This window comes from Bos taurus, chromosome 10, assembly GCF_002263795.3.
Source record: "Bos taurus isolate L1 Dominette 01449 registration number 42190680 breed Hereford chromosome 10, ARS-UCD2.0, whole genome shotgun sequence".
Taxonomy (NCBI): domain Eukaryota; kingdom Metazoa; phylum Chordata; class Mammalia; order Artiodactyla; family Bovidae; genus Bos; species Bos taurus.
Window position 1 is genome coordinate 62,678,001 of NC_037337.1, and position 19,451 is coordinate 62,697,451.

The 19,451-nt window shown below is 43.9% G+C and overlaps 1 protein-coding gene across 10 annotated transcripts in view; it reads right to left on the reverse strand.

Annotated features, from left to right (window-relative positions):
- SEMA6D (semaphorin 6D) overlaps window positions 1-19,188 on the reverse strand; it is a 58,569-nt gene extending 39,381 nt beyond the window's left edge. For 3 of the 10 annotated variants that reach the window (XM_059890407.1, XM_059890403.1, XM_059890405.1), the window contains exon 1: window positions 18,800-19,168. The gene's annotated coding sequence lies outside the window, so the exon portion shown is untranslated. Of the gene's footprint in view, window positions 1-16,077; window positions 18,038-18,799 lie in introns of those variants that run through there. The other 7 variants (XM_059890400.1, XM_059890399.1, XM_059890397.1 and 4 more) reach the window with 7 other exon arrangements.
- Window positions 19,189-19,451: the final 263 nt, after the last annotated feature.

Sequence of the window (19,451 nt, forward strand, 5' to 3'; positions counted from 1 at the left end):
CCCATAATTCTGCTTCTAGGTATTAGAGCAACAACAAGTCAGACATCAGCTCTGTCTGTAGCCCTTTTTGAATCAGCCCACTCAACACTAATATAAATGTAAACACATCAGTCAGCCAGTCATTAGGGGCTCAAGAAAAGTCTTGGGAGCTAAAGTATAAACTCCCATTTGGTTCCAAGGCTCCTAAGTTAAGCATCTTATTGCACATACACAATAAAACAGGCAGAAGTCAAGATGTTCTCTACCAAGATAAACTAAAATTAAATGAGGTTAAATTAAATTAAAATAAATGAATAAACAACTCCTAAACTGAGTAACTTTTAGGAGGCCAAAAGAGATGATACTTCCAGCTCTCAAAAGTCGAAAAGATTACTATTCTTTCTCTCATATACACACCTTAAATCGAGTTGTTTAAAAGAATCTACATTAACACCTCTTGTTCAGTGTCAAAGTAAAAATTGCTTAATATTTAAGCGATGAAGTCTGTAGCATCAAGACTTTGATTTTAATTGGCTCGTGGTACTGTGGCTTACACTGGAGATGTCTGTGGGCTTTCACATTACAGAACAGCCTCCCATCTCTGTATTTAAACAGGCCAACAACATGTTTGTAAAGTGGAAAAGGTCCACTTAGATGATGTAAATGTTTAGGTGTGTGATGAGAGATACTTGGAGCACCAAATTCTCTTGTGATCTAAAATCTGCTCAAGTGGAAGGTGGCTCCAGGCAGAAATGAAGATCTATCTAAAAATGATAATTGCTACATCTCAATTAAAGTTGTTTTTCTTTGATAGTCTTTATTTAATATGTATTTACTTATCAAGTTGGTACCTCAACTTGATAAAAAACCTGAGTATACCTGAAATCCATGCTTCCCATTCAACAGCTATAAGTTTTAATACAGAATTTGCAAGTGTTCTGAAGTGTCATAATGACTGAACCAGAAAAATCATGGTTCTTACACAGAGTAAATGCAGATTCATTGGTGGTGCCTCTTTCTTGAACCTTGGAGAGAATGGGTCGCCACAGAACTAGATATTTGGGCCACCATGAGTAGAGGGGCACCTTTTTTGAAAGTTAAAACTAAGTTTAAGACTACTCAGAAATTGGGTCATTTGTAGAGACACGGATGGCCCTGGGCTTCCCAGGTGGCACTAGCGGTAAAGAACCTGCCTGCCAACGCAGGAGGCGCATTAGAGACACGCATGTGATCCCTGGGTTGGGAAGACCCCCTGGAGGAGCCACAGCAACCCACTTCAGTATTCTTGCCTGGAGAATCCCATCAAGAGAGGAGCCTGGTGTGCTATAGTTCATGTGGTCACAAAGAGTCAGACACCACCAAAGTGACTTAGCACACACACATGGATGGACTTAGAGACTGTCATCAGAGTGAAGTGAGTCAGAAAGAGAAAAACAAACATCGTACATTAATGCATATATGTGGAATCTGAGAAAAACTGGTAGAGACGATCTTAGGTACAAAGCAGAAATAGAGACACAGGCTTAGAGAACAAATGTGTGGATACCAAGGGGGAAAGGGGAGGGTGGGATGAATTGGGAGGCTGGGATGGACATACATACACTATTGATACTACGTATAAAATAGATGACTAATGAGGACCTGCTGCATAGCTCAGGGAACTCTACTCAGTGCTCTGCGTGACCTAAATGGGAAGGAAATAAAAAAAGAGGGGACATAGTATGCATATAGCTGGTTCACTTTCCTGTACAGTAGAAACTAATACAACATTGTAAAGCAACTATGCTCCAATAAAAATGTTAAAGAAAAGACTACACAGAATAGACCCAGAAGCAGCATTCACTTGGCACCACACTGTGGGGTCTGTTTTGACTGGTTAGTGGCCCATGCCAGTGGGCTGGCTAAATAGTTTATCACCTTGTAATATACAAAACTGGGGCAGTATATTAGAGAACTCTCAAGGATGCCAATATTTGTATATTAGAGTTTTAAAGTCTCAGATATAGATTTTTTTTCTAAGCGTGGCAAAAGTCCTGGAGTGAGTTACATCTCCTCTGGGATATCAGCATAAAATCTATAGAGAGGAAAGGACAGATCCAAATGAAATGAGCAGAATAATTCCAGTGCTGAATCAATTTGATTCTATGTTATAAAATCACCATACAGCATGTAGGCCTAGTCTAGAGGTCAAAAGTTTTAGCTATACAGCTCAACTTCTCAAGAAGAGTCCTGACTTCTACTTTTTTTTTGATCTCATATAATCCCCATACCATAATTTTGAGAGTCTAGTCACCCCAGTTATAACCCAAACGCAGGCCTGACATCATTTGACACTCAAGTCTTATACTCTCTTGTAGTGTGCAGATTACTAGCAGTGGCCCTGAACACCACGTCTATTCTGCCTCAACTTACAACTGAGAGAACCCAGGGAAATTATGTGCCTTGCCTGAGTGTGCAGAGCCAGAAAACATGCCTCTTTCCAACTCATGTCTATCTACTCAGATGCTACAGAATAAATGACATTGGTAAAAAGGAGCAATCAGGCAAGGCTACATGATAAGCAGGGACCAGTGCAAAATGAAAACGGGGGCTCCTTATTCAAAAATTATTAAGAATTTCAAGATGGCTAGAGCAGCACATTCTAGGCATGGGGCCAAGTGTGACTGCACAAGTAACACATCCACGAAACTGATCCTGGCTGCAGTTATGTCAGCACTTACTAAACTGTGACTCTTTGAAGGCCAAGGGGAAGAACATCTCTTTGAACACTGAATAAGCTCAAAAATGATCTATCACGTGGATAAGTGAATGAATGTGTAGGTGAATGATGAAAGAATGCAGCTAGAAAATTACACCTCAGACCCAGGGACAGGTTGAGTTAATACAGTAAGTCACCCTGAGAACTTGGTCCATTATTTAAGTGACACAATTCATAATCTGAAAATACTTCACAACACACAAAATTTCCTAGCTCCAGCATAAGTAAGTTGCCAGTACCATGTCCAAAATGTGAGCAGCGAGCTTTACATGTGGTAGTGTTACAATACTTTTATGTGCTCAAGAAATGCCAGCTTCTTAGCAGAACTGCTCTTATGTTCTTTTTCTCTTTGTGTTTAGAAGTAGCTATCCAGATATATTTTACAGAGCCTATCCACGTGCAGAACTACAAAATACTTCAGATGTGAGTATTTCATATATTGCCAAGCATCCCTGATTTGAAAACAGTAGTAATAATAACAACACAACAATTTGTTGAGTTTTATTATGTCAGATACAATGCTCAGTGCTTTGCATATATTTCTCCTGAAAAAAGACCTCAAAACATCAAACCGTGAATGAAGGAGATATATTATCCTGATTTTCCAGTGAGGAAAACAAGGTTCCAAGAGGTCGAGTGGCACATCAGACAGAATTTGCCTTTAGGACCGTTTGGACTCCTGAAGACTAATAGTTCTTTGGAAGGTTGGCTATACACAAAACAGCAGAGCAAGGGCTATGGCCTGCCTTTAAGGAATGAGACTTTTATCTGATAAGGGCTGAGTGAAGTTTCACTTTGGTGAGCAAAAATGCAGTCATAAAACCCTGAAAGTAGCAATTTCTGATATTGAAAATCTAGGTGGTTAATTTTATAGCTTATTGCAAATTTGGATACAGACAGGTAAAGGAGAAGCCTCCTCACCTATCTTTTATGGGGCTTTAGGATCTGATTCACTGCATTACTGTAACAGGAGAAGAGGCTGAACTCTATACTCAGAGTGAAGGAAGACTTTGCCAGGCTGAGATTTCCACTCAGGTAGTCTGCAATATATTTCATTAAGGGACAGAAAGGCAAAAATGTGGGTAACATTCATGATGACAGACTCACATTTGTCTCAGAACTGAAGAGAAGAGAGTTAATGTTTCTGTCTCTACCTCTCCAGATAGAAGTGGCTTCATAATTATGGCTTGTATTTATTATGATGTTTCAAAGTGTAAATCTGGCAGGGGTATCTTAAGTCTCATTTAAAACAAGCCATAGGGAAGAAAAAAAAGAAAAAAAAAATGAGAGCAAATTCATTTGATATATCCTGTCCACTTTTTTGTAGCATTGCCCACCAATGTCATAGTTTTTACATTTTTAAACTGCCTAATTAAATGAAAGTGCTGTTCCAGGGATGCAAAATTTTTTCATAATGGCAGAAAAATATTTCTGGCCAAATGCCAAAGTTTTCTAGCTTGTAAGCCCTCATGAACATGTTTATGTAATGTTACACGGGGTGTATACAACATGCATATATAACAATGTATAAATACAAATTCTGTTGTTGTTCAGTTGAAAATAGTACAAACTATAGTTACAAAACAAAATGCTGATTTTGTACATGTTTTCAATAATAAACCAGTCTCCTCCATGTAAGCTGATCGTAGTGGTCCCATTCTCTGCCCAAGACTGCCGACTCTTTGGAAAATACCCTGATGCTGGGAAAGATTTAGGGCAGGAGGAGAAGGGGACAACAGAGGATGAGATGGTAGATGGCATCACCAACTCAATGGACATGAATTTGAGCAAACTCCGGGAGATGGTGAAGGACAGGGAAGCCTGGCGTGCTGCAGCCCATGGGGTTGCAAAGAGTCGGTCACAACTTAGTCACTGTACAACAACAACAAAGAAAATGGAAAGAACTGGCAAAAGTAATCATTACCAAGTTTACTTATCCACTGAGTTACTTATTTGCCTTCTCACAGGTCAGATAATTCAAGCTCTGTTCTGAGACACAGCGCCAGATGGCATCTGCACTAAATACTCGTCAACCTATACAGAGATCATTAATGAGGATGGCTTCCAGGTGGTGCTAGTGATAAAGAACGTGCCTGCCAGTGCAGGAGATGTAAGAGACTTGGGTTCGATCCCTGGGTAGAGATCACCTGCAGGAGGGCATGGTAACCCACTCCAGCGTTCTTGCCTAGAGAATCCCATGGACAGAGAAGCCTGATGGATTTCTAGTCCATGGGATCGCAAAGAGTTGGACACAACTGAAGTGACTTAGCATGCACGTATGAGTGTTTTAAGGGAGATAAATGTCTCAGTTCAGTTCAGTCACTCAGTCGTGTCCGACTCTTTGCGACCCCATGAAGCGCAGCACGCCAGGCCTCCCTGTCCATCACTGACTCCCGAAGTTCACTCAGACTCATGTCCATCAAGTCAGTGATGCCACCCAGCCATTTCATCCTCTGTCATCCCCTTCTCCTCCTGCCCCCAATCCCTCCCAGCATCAGAGTCTTTTCCAAGGAGTCAACTCTTTGCATGAGGTGGCCGAAGTACTGGAATTTCAGCTTTAGCATCATTCCTTCCAAAGAAATCGCAGGGTTGATCTCCTTCAGAATGGACTGGTTGGATCTCCTTGCAGTCCAAGGGACTAAATGTCTCAAAAAAATTTAAATCAAAGATGGCAAATTTGCTGTATTGAGACTACCATGCACTTTCTATATTTCGCATAGAAGACTCTGCAAATAAGTCAAGGTATCCTTTTTCTCCCTGACCTTAGATGTAGCCCCACACATTTCTATAACACTAGATGCAAGAGCCTTCTACCAATCAGGCTTGGCCTCTCTACTTTGAAACTCATTTTCCCTGCCTGTCCTATGTGTTCCATGGGGAATGGCTCTTCAGGGATGTAACTGAAAATTACAGGGAAATTGTGCCATGGTAGCGTATCAACCCCTGAGAGCTGAATGAGGTGCAATTACTGCTAACTGAAAATATTATCTATATATTTCTGAAAATTGAGTATAAAAACTATATTAGCAGCAATGAAGTTTTAAGTGATCTTGAAAGAAAAGGGCAAAGTGTTATAAAATGTAAATGGCAATAATAAATTTGAGAAGTGGGGCTATTTGTGTGTGTGTGTGTCTTTGTACAGATGGTTATATGCACATTCATGAGGTGGGTTCATATTTTTTGAAATCACCAGTAGATGTGATACTATGTGGCAATTAAAATACAAAGATAAATATAACATTAAGGAATGCTACTACTAGAAAGAAACTTGGAAATCATTTAGATTCTCTTTGATGCCCATCCCACCCTCACTTTGTTCTAATGAGAGCACTAGGGGCACAGAAGGCCAGGGCTTTGTCCAGAGATAGCTGGTTGGCTAATAGTGATGCCAGGCCAGGTTTCCAGATTCCCAGCTCTGTCCTCTCCTTTTTAAACTGTTCTGATGGCCTTTTCAGTGACGGGACCATGTTTTGAACTTTAAAATTACATTAAGCCTCACAAATTAGCTATTAAGTGTGTGGCAGAGAAGAAGAGAGGACACGGAAAGAGTGAGGGAGAGATCTCTGATAACTTCCCACACTTCCTATCAAACACAGCATCTGATTTCCTGATTGACCTCTGAGGACACGAAAGCCTCATAAATTGGAGATGGTCTTGGCTGTGAGTGGGCGGGGTGACTGTCACCTGAGGAACCATATCCGACTGGCCAAGAGACACTGTCAGAGCCGGCAAAGGAGAGCCTGGTTATCTCCATCACCTTTGATCAACCATCCTTTGCTGAACCAGTAACTTCATTAAAACACTTTGTATAGTCCTCCAATGGAGAAGGCAATGGCACCCCACTCCAGTACTCTTGCCTGGAAAATCCCATGGGTGGAGGAGCCTGGTAGGCTGCCGTCCATGGGGTCTCGAAGAGTCGGACACAACTGAGCGACTTCACTTTCACTTTTCACTTTCACGCATTGGAGAAGGAAATGGCAACCCACTCCAGTGTTCTTGCCTGGAGAATCCCAGGGACGGGGGGAGCCTGGTGGGCTGCCGTCTATGGGATCACACAGAGTTGGACACGACTGAAGTGACTTAGCAGCAGCAGCATAGTCCTCCAAAATGGTCCCCCATTCCTTCTTTGTTTAGTCACCCCATGAAAGACAGCTGGATTTAGGAACCCTTCAATTCAGTTATTCAGGTAAATAATATTCACCCTCCTAAGAAAAAAGTGAATGACTGCATATAGAATGCCTAGGACAAAGTAGGACATGAAGACCAGTAAGGTTAATATTTTTATTGTTACTATTATAATGATTTAAAAGCCCCCAACTGATATTATAAAAGTAACATGGCCCTCCTCACTACTTACATTCTATGATTTTATTTATTTCACTGAATGAATCAAGATTTTATTGTGAGCGGTTTGACATCACGGGGTTTGGAGTCAGACAGGTTTGGGCATGAATTCTGACTCTGCCACTGTGTGCTCCTAGCAGGTACATAATTGTAGTGGACAGAATAACGTTCCCATTCATCTCCAAAGATGTCCATGCCCAATCCTGAGAATCTGTGAATATACTGTAATATATGGAAAGAGGAACTTTGCATATGTGATTAAGTAAGGGATCTTAAAATAGGTGGATTTATCCTGGATTACATGGGTGGACCCAATGTAATCACAAGGGTCCTTAAAAGGTGGAAGAGGAAGGCAGAAGAATCCAAGGAGTCACAACTATGGAAACAGAAGTCAGAGTTATAGGATGGCTAACTTTGAGTTTGGAGAAAGGGGCCACAGCAAAGAAAACCAGGTAGCCTACTAAAAAGCTGGAAAAGGGAAGGAAATGGATTTTTCCCTTGAGCCTCTGGAAAGAACACAGCCTTGCTGACACCTCAACTTTGGCTCAGTGAAGCCCATTTGGGATTTCAAACCTCCAGAATTGTCAGGTCAAATCCCTGTTGTTTAGACATCTAAGTTTGTAGTAATTTGTTACAACAGCAACAGGAAACTAACTGATGCTCCTGGAGCATCCGTGCCCTTATCTAAAAAATGGGAGTAAAAAAAATATGTGCCCCAAAGGGCTGACGTGAGGATTAAATAAGAGAATGTAAATAAAACTCTTTAGTGCTTGGCAGAAACGAAGAACTCAATAAATGTTCACTGTCATTATGTATGATATCATTACATAGAGATGAGATGGCTATATTATGATTGTGATAAATGGTGATTCCATAAAGTATAATTCATTGTATCATAATGATCCCTTGCATTTGAGTGGCACTTTGGTTTTTATGAAGCCCTTTTATCAACACTGTCTTATGTGATGCTCATTTTAACTGCGAGTCCACAGATGAGGAGCCAGAGCCTCCGAGGGGGACAGTGCTTCCCTTAGGTCACTCAGAGAGCCCACTATTGGCCAAAGTTGGGAGTCTGAGTCATTCCAGACACAGCAAGCTGCCGATTTCATCATGTGGTTTATAGAAATATACACAGAGGGTATGGAGAATCTTAAAATGAAACAAAAATGATAAGGCCGAATGATGATGGGGTTGTTCATCCCACACAAGGCCATTTCCCACGTGGTCTCATCCAGCGGCGTTTTTTGCCCACACCTCCTGCCCCAGCTCTTGCAAGCGCAGCCTGCGACCTGTCTCAAATGCATCTAGTCAATTGTGCAAAGCACAAGGGAAAAGATTTCATCCTGACCGCAGCAGGCAATCACCTGATGCCCTGAAGCATGAAGTTTGATTACCCTTATCTCAGTTTATCATTAAATCAAAGACTGTTGCTCCGAATACTGGACCAGGACTCCATTTATGAAATGATATACACCAGTCAGCAGAAGTGAGTGAGTGCCCTTTTTCTCTCTTAATTTCTGCTCACCGGGAGGATCCTTTGCAAACTAAGAAAAAAAAAGTCTCTTCAGCTTTGAGCAGATTTTTTTACTCTTTTCACTCTTTCATGAGCTGGCCGGGTTGCCTTTGGCTCATATGTATTCTCCCTGTGTTGTGGGCAAGAGGTTTGCGACCTACTACCCAGTGCCCTGCCAACACTAGTCTTGATGTCTAGCACCTTGCTTGGATGGGAATCTGAATGTTACAAGATGCTGGGCAAACTGCAGGTGCTCTGAGGTTTGAGAAACTCTGGCTACATCAGAGCATCATTTCCCAATTTGTGGTCAAGGTACCATAGAATGTGAGTCACTTGAGGAGTTTGCTGAAAATGCTAACACTGGGACCTCATGCCAGACCCAACAACACAGACCCACTGGTGCTGGGGCCCTGGGAATCTGCATGTAGCCCTAGGTAATTCTGATCAATTTTAAAGTTTGAGGACCACTGGTAGAGATCAAAGATGTGGGTGATGACAGCAATGGGACTGATTTTCCATGATGTTATTCAGGCTTTAATTGGCCTAGAGGGCAAACAGCATAGAACACATGCCAATCACCTACATTTTGTCCTTCAGCCCAACCATCCGTGGAGCCAGATTTCTGACATCATGGATCTGAAATGGCTGCTATCTGGGTCAGGGCTAGGCAACTAGGCATCAAGGTCTGGGTACATCTCAAGGGCCTTGGAGCTCCCCTGCCACATTCCCCTCTCCAGTCTGGCTGAATGTGTGGCAAGCGTAGTGTGTGGGGGTGGAGGAGAGCTGGTTGTAAAACTGGCTTCAAGGTCTATATATCAGTCAAAGAGATATGACAGAACCACATGTGAAAAGACTGCATAGTATAAGGGCTGAAAGCATGGGCCTTGGAGCCAGACTGCATTTACTTTTACTTAACAGACACTGAGACAAATATAGTACGCACTACAGGCCAAGTAGTGCCGTTCAAATATTAATTCATTTACGTCTCACAAACACCCTCCCAGGTGGCTACCACTCACCATCGTCCACCTTTCATGTCATGAAACTAAGGCTCAGAGAGGTTAAGTAATTTGCACAAAATCACACAGTTTATTGATCACATAGCCAGGACTCACACCCCAGTAAGCTGGTGCCAGAGTTCATGTCCTTAACCACCGTACTAAGTTGCTTCTCACGGGCCCAAGTCCCCTGGTTCTAGTACTCATTAGTTGTCTGACCCTGGTAAAATTACTTAATCTCCCATCCCTGTTTTCTCCTGTGCAACAGGAATAATAACAGTAGCACCCACCTCAAAGAATTCTGACCAGAAGATTTAATATATTCACTTAAAAGTATCAAGCGCACAGTAAGCACTTAATAAACGCTGAGTTAGCTACTCATCCATCCTCCACTCTCAGGGGTAGCATGAGGATTAAATCAGATAATATACGTAAAGTACCAGGCACAGTGCCATAGCACCCGGTAAGCATACGGTGAGGGCTAGCTGTTATTATTAGGCAAGTTGAGCCAGGACGGTTTATTTTAGGTTTTGTCTGGAAGGCAACTGTGTTCTATGCAAGGGGAGGCGGCACGCCCTTCACTTCAGAAAGTAATTGGGTAGGAGCCAGACTAATTATTAAATCCAACAGGTTCTGTGCTTTAGGTGACTGGAATATTCCTGAAAAGTCCCTAATACTGAATTCGTATATGCTTAACCCTTTTCCCCCACTGACCTCTTATCATTTCTGATTGATCTTTCATTGGCAGTGATTCTTCAGACTAAGAATCTGCTCTCAGACTGTCATGTAACCGTTAACTTATAAAAGACTTAAATATACCAAGGAAAATTGAACCACTGGAGCATTTCTTGGCCAAGCAATTGGCTTAATCATCCCTTAATGTAATTGTTTTCATTTTACTTTTCCTTTAGTATGTGTTCTTGTGCTTATACTTCTGAGAACTTCTGGTATTTCCTCTCAGAAAGCTTATGTTGTTTAGACGCTCAGCCGTGTCCAACTCTTTGCAGCCCTGTGGACTATAGCCTGCCATCCTCTATCCATGCAATTTCCCAGACAAAATACTGGAATGGGTGGCCATTCCCTTCTCCAAGTGATCTTCCCAACCCAGGGGACGACAGAACCCATGTCTCCGGCATTGTTAGGTGAATTCTTTACCACTGAGCCACCAGGGAAGCCCAGAAAGCTTATCACCTCCACTGTTTAATGTAACTGTGGATTGATTACAATTTATGGTAACTCAAGGGGTTAATAACGGCGTGGGAATCCTCATACCCAAACAGCCCCACATAGAGGAGGGATGGGCATGGGGGGAAGCAGGGAGAAGGTAAGAGAGTTGGGAAGGCAGGATCGGGGGAGCCACTAATGGGGGGTGAGTTATCCTCAAAGCTCAGACTCAGGAAGGGATGCTAGACCCCCAGGGTCCCTCAAGGATGGGTCTTCCAAGGGGAGTATTACATCAGTAACTGCACATTGTTTGCTGCTGCTGTTTCACTTGTTCTATCAGGAGAAGGTTGCCAGAGTTCCAACCCCATTGCTTGCACAGTTCAGCAGGCATGATAGATTATAACTACGATTGAATAAGAAGTTAAGACGCAATTAACATGTTTATTACAATATTTGCAACATGTATACTATGTGTCACACACTCTGCTAAGTTACAGGGCTGAATAAAACAGTCTAAGCTCCTGGGGCCTGCAGTCGAAGGAACACCTGGAGTCCAACTCATGCTTTTCTCACAATTTCTATAAGTCGCTGCTCTCTCTCTTTCACTTCCTGTCTCCACATCCTCCCCAAACCCCTATCTACATGTGCAACCTGTTCTTTGTTAAGAGTCTACACCTAGTCTTTTCAAGTTAAAGCAAAAAGCTGAAGCCCATGATGCAGCAACCTTCTAGTCTGAGTCTTATAAACCCCTCTGTGGGGGCAACCGGCTTGCAGGGTAATATGAGGCAAACCACGTGATCCTTTGCCATGCCCTGTGTAACACTGAACCAGTTGGCAATTGATGTGGGGGTTTTAGCTCTGATCACGAAGCAAACTCCTGAATCATCCCAAGATTGATCCCATCCATTCTGATGGCTTAAGCTGCAGGGCCATCTGCTGATCGGCTCAGTACAGTAGACCAGAGACACTCAGTAAATATTTGTGGATTTGCATGGCAAACTGCTTCTTCACACCTGAAACGCAAGTCTAGGTCAGGACTCAGAAGAGGACAAGTGAGCTAGACCCCCCACCCCCACCCCTGGGCCTTTGCCTAAGCTGTTCTCTATGCCTGGAATGCCCTCCCTCTCAGCACCTCGCCTACTGCGCCTCAGTGTCCACCTGTCCAAATCCTACCTAGTTCAAGGACCAGCTCAAATATCAGCGCTCCACAAAGCCTTCCCTGACCACCCTAGCCAGAAATAACTTCTCACTGCTCTCAATTTCCATAGATCCGTGTGTGTTCTGGCACTTAAGACACTGGCCATTTTATTTTGGCTGTGTGTTTACCTCGTCTTCAATACACCACTCAGTAACAGCCTTGAGCTCTGGATCCATGTCAGTTCCTCTTTGAACTGTTTCCCCACCCTGGCACCTCCTTGTACGGAGTAGACACTTGGTAAAAATTAGCTGTATGAACAAATGGTTACCCCAGCAATGACAAAAACAGAAGCAACTGCAACATTCTTTATCCCTCCTTTTTCTATCTCTCCTCCTTCTTCTTCAATAGCTTTTAAAAATACATTTACTTGATCTACCAATTACCCAGGGGAGGTTTGGGGACTTACTGATATATGTAGACAACTCTGCAGACCAAAAAGTGTTTCCAGAGACCCTTCTAATGACAAAGGAGGCCTCGGCCAATGTAGGTGCTGTGGGAGTCTGCGTCCCTGGTCTACTGACAGCTGGCTCCTGGGAATGGAAGTGTTATTTTCTCAAAGAGCTTCATCTGCTCTGGTTCATATGTGCCAGTTCCTCGCCTGAGTAGAAACTCCTGACTTTATTTTTGAATACAGACTCCAATAATAGGCTAAGTAATTGCAGATCTTCCCAAGGACTTTTTATACATGTACCAACATATTGGACTTTTTAAAACCCGTATTGCCTTTCCATAAATAAATGTTGAAAACCTTAAATTTCAGCACTATAGGTAGTGGTAATGTGTATTTGTTTTTTTTCCCTCCTTTAGGAATCCTGAATCAAAAAGATCAACCAAAAGTACTGACGCATGGGTGATGATTTCTCAAACAACATATCTGATTACTCACAGAGGTAAAAGGATTCTCCCTCAGCTATAAGGAAGAAAAGTGTATATTATAGTATAATATGCAGTCAAATTTCAGTAATACACTTTTCATCGTCATGCCACTAAAGCTTGAACAGCTGCAGCTCTCACTGTCTTTGCTGATGGGGCCCATAAATACTCCTGGGAAATGGGACAAAGATACATAATGGATCTTCACCTGCCAAGATCAGGGAAATGAATGTCAATCGCACTCTGATGCAGAAGCACTTTTTGGTAGAGTGATGAATATTGCCGTTTGTCCTGTGCCATGCAATTTTGGACAGGAAAACCTAACAGGGAAAAAATGGTGGGAGAAGATGCTACCCTAGGACACTTGGAAAGAAGGGTATATCATAATTATTTGCCTAACAGGAATTAAAATGAAGAAGAGTGTGTCGATACAGTTTCGTTCAGAGAAAGGCCAAAAGTTAAGAGCATACATATTCTGTACGTATCATTTCAATCAATGCAAAGATTTCCCTCAAAATAGAACTCTTTTATTGAAAAAGAATGTCAGAAGAATCAAGGAGTCGGAAAATTGCCTGGGGGTCCGGATTCCTGAAAACAACTCAGTGCAGTGATGGCACGGTGGGCTGAGATGTCAGGCAGACCTGAGTTCAAATCCTTACTCCACTACTTCTCTGCTCTATGATCTCAGGACAATGACCTGACTTCTCAGGTGCTTGAGTTTCTTTTTCTGCTTTTTTGATAAAGCAGTGATAATAACAGAACCCGCCTTAACCATCCCAGCTGTCTGAGTGTTACAGGACATAATTAAGATAAAGATCTTAGCGTAGTACCTAGAAATTAGTAAGCAGACTAATGATAAGTGATCGTTGTCAAGGTCGCTGCTTTCTCCTCTTTCTTCTCCACCATCATCGTCACATCATCCCAGGTATCTTGTAGCTGATTTCATTAATAAACATTAGAAAAAGAGGTGAGAAGACTAGCTCCCACCAAATTATGAGACCCTCTCCCCTTCCTATCAATTCAGTCGCTCAGTTGTGTCTGACTCTTTGCGACCCCATGAACTGCAGCACGCCAGGCCTCCCTGTCCATTGCCAACTCCCTGAGTTTACTCAAACGCATGTCCATTGAGTCGATGATGTCACCCAACCATCTCATCCTTTGTCGTCCCCTTCTCCTCCTGCCTGCAATCTTTCCCAGCATCAGGGTCTTTTCCCCTTCCTATATCAAACTCCAAAAGCAGTACTTATAAAATCTTTTTCTTTTAAAAGCTTGGCAACATAACCTTACAAACATGTCCACCTAATTCATGCCATTCTCGCTTTAATAAGCAATGGCTACTGTAACAGGTATCTTAACTGAATAAAAGGAAGAGAAAACAAAAGTTATAGAATGCACTGTGTTCCATTAGGCTTGGGTCTCAGATAATTAGGTCCATTACATGTTCTTTGTGATAAAAGATAAAACAATGATGTGTTCACTTCTTCAAACAACCAGACAGGGTCTTTTTCTGTTTCAGTCATTCGGGATCACCAGCTAAAGGCATTTCATTCTTTTCTTCCCCTTTTCGGTAGACTGAGTTTTAAAGGTCTAGGATGAGTGATGACTGAATGACTCTAATTCTGTAATTCTGGTGATTTAATTGTATCAAGTCTGAAGAGGCTTTCCTGTGAGTCCTGTAAGGTTGAGGCAAGCCTCCTCTTAAGTGGAACAGGCCACGGGCAAGCCAGCAGGGTCTTTCTGCAGGTCCCCCCGCCTCAACCGCCCCTAAAGTGGGTGAGGGGCACAGCACAGGTTGGCAAACAATGGAAACTTCCTGTTCTGGGTGTTAACTTTAGTTACCACAGCCAGACAATGCTGCCAGTGGTGTGGAAGAAAAAATTGCTATAGCCAGCTGTGTTGTTCACAGTCGGATGGATTCTGTGTAGCTCCAAATGGTGATGGAGCCAGCAGCCTGTTGTAGCCAAGGACAGAATGATGGATGATCTACATACTGTGTCCAAGTAGAGAGAATGGCAGAAGTTCACTTCAGGGTTGTTAAAATGCTAATCTGGGTGAGTTAACAAAAGCTTAATAGAAAAGAAAAGTTTGAGAAATAGGTATACCTCATGTGGTACCTATGTGGAGCACTGATTTGATTGCTCTTGGTTACATAAACAGTTGCTTTTCAAAGTAAGAACATTTCCTTGTTTTCCTGTTGGGATGAATGGAAGCAGAATCACTTATCAGCTGCACTGCCATGCTGTCAGGTCTGAGGAGAAAAAGTCAGCCTGACAATAGCCACCGTAACTGAAAAGGTTACGATATGCTTAATATAGTTATATGATTTCCATTCTCACCACGTGTCATGGGAATAAATCAAAACACACTTTTTTCCCCCAACTGGAAGTTGGCAGCTGTTCACAAAATAAGCTGCAACCTAAGACACTGGCTTTGGTAGATTTTAATGCTAAGTCTCCATTCACAGGAGCTACTGACAGCGAGATCTCCAGCTCCATTGACAGTTCCAACATGTGAATTACACTACTAGTACATTGCATTATTACTGTTGAAAGCAGGAAGATTGGCCCCTTGTAAATATCTGGTATGGACAATCTTGCCTTAAAACCTTTAGGATGAAATAACATGCTTCAGAAAAAGATGCAGATTTACATTTCTTGCCAAATGATCCAGTTTTGCCATTCTCTGTTTCTTTAGATTCTTACTAAGTTTAACGTAGAGAAACACGTCTGCCTCATGTGATGTTGGAACACTGGCTAGCATAGCTCCTTGTAAACGACAGGGACTCTATAAATGCTGACTGCCTTGCATACCCCAAGTGCCTCTTGCTTCCTCTAGGAATGAATCTAGAATGGGCAAGCTTAAAGTCTATTAATTGAAATAAAAGGTAATATTTTATCTTGCAATATGCTAAGGAAAGCGTTCACCTCCTACTCCTACACCAATAATGGTTAGGCATTTAGCCAGGCTCTTAACTCTGCATAAAATGCATCAGAAGGGTGAAAAATGACCCTATTTCAGATGCATTTTTCACTCTTTGTAACTTAGTGAAACTCAAATGCAAGAACAATGACTAAGCTAATTACCAAGGTTTATTATGATGGAGCAGCAAGAAGTGAAGAACTTCTCCAGTTTCAATAAGTCCTTAACAATTATGGGTATCTTCGCGAATCCAAGCTCTGATTCCTGCTTACTTTGCTTGTGTGCTTTAAAGAAACAGAAATCACCACACAGGATTCAGGGGCCTACTTACCCCAGAACAGGTACTGGACAGATCCTTCCTGTTTAGCAAGCAGCGAGTGAACTGACGTCCACTGGGTTTCTAAGTAAGTAACCCCCACTCTACAGTTAACGTCACAACCATCTTTCAAATCCATCAAATGAGGGGAGACAAGGCCAGATGGTGCTATTAGAGGACTTCAAAATAAATAAGTAACTAATAAATAAATAAAAGAGGACAAGGGCAGAATGCCCACAAATCTAAATCAAAGTCAAGTTAACAAGCTGTTTGGTGAAGGAGAAGCCACAATAATCCTGGCACATTGTCCTGAATCACAGAAATGTTTCTCAAAAAAAAAAAGTTCACCTATGTAGCATCCCTCATAGAAACAAAGACAGGTAACAACTAGAATCCAGTCCGAACTAGGTGCTGGCTGTTAAAATCTCACCAAATATACCACTGGAAAAAAACAGTCTGCTAAACAACACATTTGGAAATCTCAGGGATTTTTTGACTTAACTGTCTTTCTAAGGGAGCAATCCAGGGACCTAAATCAAAGCAGACACCAACTATAAAATACAAAACTCAAGTTATGGCTGGGCTACAGTTTATTTACTTAAAGATGTTCAAGTTCATGGTAACATAGGCTTACATCTCAGAACTTACTTAGCAATTTCTATTTATCTGAGCCAGGGTAAATGTCTGTATAGTACTCACCATCCTGACAGAATATGCCTGTCACTTACTACATTAAACATGACTACACACAACTTAATTTCTTGAGTTAGATACCAAAGAGAGGGAGGGGATTTTTCAACCACATGAATAAGCCAGCATCAAAACCTATTGTTAAACCACCAAAAGAACAGTAAAATCCTCACCTTGAGCTGTCTGGGATAAGATTTCTCAATTCTACAAGAAAGAAACCTTGAAAAATTTCTCCAAACAAGTATCTGTCCAATTCTGGGCAGGGAGGGGAGACCAAAGCAGATTAGAAAAATGTTAAACCTTTCCCTCGGACTTCAGCCTTGAATAAAAGAATCCACTTTACTGGCCCAAATATCAAGTAGAAGGAAGGATAATCCTTAAAAAGCAACATTTTACTGCAGATTTAAATTCTTAGGATCCAGAAGTTCTTGGGAAAACTGTCCCAGTCATTTCTTCTCCCAAGTAACTGGAAACACTACGGTTATTTTTAAGGGAAAGCAGTCGTCCATAGCAATGGACATAACGGCCAATGACTGTTTACAAAGTCTGTATGTCTATAATAATCCTTCTGTGTGAATCTCCCAGCTGAACGCGGTGAGAGGTTGGGATGCTGGAACTTCGGTTGGTTAGTGACTGGTCACCTCGGAACGGAGAGTATTACTCTGTTTCTCTAACACTGCTACCTCACTCCTCTCTAGCTCCTTGGCATTTAGCTCTTCTCAAGTTCGGGATTTAAAGAATCACCTGACAGCAATGGTCCCAAGAGTCTATACGGCAAAAAATTTCCAAACCCAGTTCTCATCCACACCTTCAAGTCCTTATGACCTTTATTTCAATCCAAGAGTTATACATGATAGAGGAAGCTTTAAGCCCTTCCAAATTACCCAAGGCAGCTGCAGTATCAGTTTCTGCAGACTAGGAACAAACACCACCGCTGTCAAGACGGGAAATAAAAGTTTCCCTACCTTCTCCTCACCATCCCCCTTGCCAGCAGCTGCCGACGCGCGCGGCGGCTCCCTCCCGGCTGCGGATGCCTCTAGCCGCCGGAGAAGGGGCTCATGCAAAATTGACTCTTCCTTATTTGTTTCCATCCATAATTGATGGGTAGATGAGAACGTAACACATCTCAGCGCTGGGCTCTTGCCGCCTGGCGGAGACCCTGTCCAAGACGCTTCCGTAAATCATTTCCAGCGGGAGAACAAAGCACGGAAAGTTGCGGGGGAGAGTGGCTGGGAAGAGAAACCCGGGCGCCGGGTGGGAGGCGGGGGTGGGCGGTGGGCAGCACCGGGCCCCGGAGCCCGCCTCAGTGTGCTCGGCCAGCAGGGGGAGAGGGAGGGTGGGAAGTGGCCGCCCTCGGGGCAGAAGCCTGGGGGCTGGGGAGGGGCCGAGTCCCCCGAGCCCCCGCCCCTCGGCACTACCGGTGGGCCGTCCGACCCCGAGGCGCACCGACAGGTAGCTGGCGTCGGCCAAGAGCTGCCCGGGTGTCGGCGGCTGCGCTGCGCCCCCTTTCCTGGCGCGGACGAGTGCTAGCCCGTCCACTGCTTGCCTGGCCCGGCGATGCCGGAGTCTGCTCCGGGGCTGCCGGGCGGGCGGAAGCGGCCGGCGGAGCCCGCAGCCGGCTCCTTTAGCCTCGGCTCGGCGGTGGCGAGAGCTGGAGACGTGGTGCCCGGCACCTAAGCAGCTCAGGTTCCCCCTAAGGTGTGGGGGAGCGCGGAGCTGGTGCTGCCTGGCAAGAAACTTTTGCTAGCTCCTTCCTTCTCCTCCGTTTTTTTTTTTGGGGGGGGGGCACAATGTTGAAGGGCCCCTCCCCCCAAGCCTCCAGCAATGCCAGTTTTGACGCGTCCACCAAACCTCTCCAGCCTTTTGCGCGTCCCTTGCATGGCAGGCGGAGAGCTGCTTGGAAAAGAAATCAACTCTCCAGTGCCAACGCACACACATCCGCACACGTACACACACACACATTAGAAGCGATTCAGGCTCTAAGGATCTGGGTCCGATCCCCACCAGGCGCCTAGGGCATTAGCAAATTTTTATAGGGCTGTCTTACCTCATGGGGGGAGGCTTGGTTTAAAAAAATAATAAAAGCTTGTTACGCTCAAGGAGAAATGAAAATAAAAAATTGAAATATATATATATATATCCCTGTGTCTCTAGGTTTTGGTTTCTTCGGTATAATCCTGAAACTCGCCGCCACCAGTCCTTGCAGCAGCAGCAGCGACAGCAGCAGCCGGACCAAGCGGGAGCAAAACAAATCGAGGCACGGCAAATGGTGTAATTCGATCCATCTCCAAGTCAATCCATCAGGCGAGCCGGAGTCTCGTTCCCTCCCCGCACTCGGCAGCTCGCGGCGCGGGGCCCACCCCCGGGCGCGGACAGCAGGAGGCGCGGGCGGCCCGGCGCGCTCGCTTGTCCGAGCGCCGCGGCCAGCGCCGCCTGGAGGCCCCCAGCCCGGCGCCGCGGCCAGGCTGACCCCTCGGTGGCCTCCGCGTCCCTCCTCCCCGGCGCTCGGTTGCGCGCCCTCCCTCTCGCCACCTCTCAAGAGCTGCTCCTTCCAGCAACTCCCAGCGCCTCAGTCATCCGGCTCGCGGCGGCTGCTGCAGCCTGCGAAGCAGCCTTTTCGCTTTCCCCCCTCTTTCCCTCTTTTTTCTCTCTCTGAAAGATTTTTCAGAGCTTTCCTCCAGACATCTAGAGGACAAATC